This window comes from Sinocyclocheilus rhinocerous, unplaced genomic scaffold (genome assembly GCF_001515625.1).
Source record: "Sinocyclocheilus rhinocerous isolate Xijiao unplaced genomic scaffold, SAMN03320098_v1.1 scaffold4219, whole genome shotgun sequence".
In the NCBI taxonomy this organism is placed as follows: Eukaryota; Metazoa; Chordata; class Actinopteri; order Cypriniformes; family Cyprinidae; genus Sinocyclocheilus; species Sinocyclocheilus rhinocerous.
In genome coordinates this window covers 63,335-64,885 of record NW_015644620.1, presented here as the reverse complement: position 1 = coordinate 64,885, position 1,551 = coordinate 63,335, and the positions used below count along the sequence as shown (strand labels likewise).

The 1,551-nt window shown below is 35.5% G+C and overlaps 1 pseudogene; it reads left to right on the top strand.

Annotated features, from left to right (window-relative positions):
- The window catches only part of LOC107758458 (sodium-dependent phosphate transport protein 2A-like), a 17,448-nt pseudogene that overhangs the window by 611 nt on the left and 15,286 nt on the right, over positions 1-1,551 (top strand).

Below are 1,551 nucleotides of genomic sequence, written 5' to 3'. Positions count from 1 at the left end.
TGAATAAAAGTATTAATTTCTTTCAAAAGATATATATATATATATATACTGACCCCAAACCTCAAAGTATCTATAGGCAAATGTAATATATGTACATGTATTAAATTTCCATATATTAAATATATCTTCATATGAAGTAAAACGTACATGAAACCTATATATTCAAAATTTTACAATTTCATATATTAACAAATGTGTATGTTTATGTGTAATACATATTGTGACTTGTCATGTACATGTAAATCCATCCTAAAATCTGTCAATACATAAATTTACAAGATAGACATGCTGACAAATTTAAAAAAAATTTGTCAGGGTCTGGCGTCTGGTGTTCTCCCTCTCACCACCAGAGGTCGCCACTTCCCATCCTCCCGGACTCCGTTACCTTGACTCCACACACCTGTGCACACACTCACTCACACACAGCTGTTGCCCATCCTGAGGGCTATTTATACGCCTTCCCCACGCCTCTCTGGGCGGATTATTAGTTGTTGTACCGTGACTGATGCAAGCTCTAAGTGGCCGTATTGTGTCAGATTCCGTTTTCTGTTCTGAGCCTGTGGTCAGATTCTAAGCTCTGTTTGTGTTTCTGTTTTGGTGTTTACTTTGTTTTTCCCTGCAGTTAATAAAAACCTGCATTTGGACCCAGACCCTTGTTTACACGGTGTGTTTCTGTACCGCGCCGTGACAAAATTACAAAACCATATATAAACATACAGATATTTTGTGTATGTTTTTTTAGTGAAGTTGAATATGTAAAGAAAAATATTGTTGACATACATATAATATTGCTACATATAATACCATATAAAAATGATCATATGGACATTGTTAGTATATGTGCATACTGTATACAAATTCATATCTTCGTCTACTAATGTACGTTTGCGAAAATTATATACCACCTGATAGGTGACATACTGTATATGTCAATATCACTCCTAATATAGAGCATTATATGTCATATATTACATTTCTGTATGGGCATACACACATATCACATGTCAGGCCCCCATAAAATATTTGGACACTTAAGTCACACTTAAAATGTCACCATGTTGTTGCATTATATTACAAAAAAATTAGACCAAGTGGCATTTATTTTAAAGAAAAACAGCAGAAGCGCACTTTACAATAAAACATTTCACTAAAAGAAGTTTGTTGGGTTATTATGATGAAAGAATAGATGTGTTTAAGTGTTCAAGTTGTTTTTGGGGCCACTCTATAGAATAAAGCATAAGTGACTTAATACTTATGCTTTATTTCTTCTTTAATTGTTTTTTCTTTCTGACCCAGCTGGGGGTCACGACCCCAGAAATAACAGCACAGTTCTGGACCTGGTGAGCAGCTGCCATGACCAGACCTCCAACACTGATGCTGACCATCCTTCATCCAATCCCTGGGAAACGGGACAACTTCCCAAAGTCCACTGTGTGTCTAAGTCAAATGTTCTGTATGAATTTTGCAGGACTTTTTAGGCTTTTGCATTCCGGAATGCTTATTTTTAACTCTACAAAGTAACAATGTTAATAAATCAGCTCACATGCACAT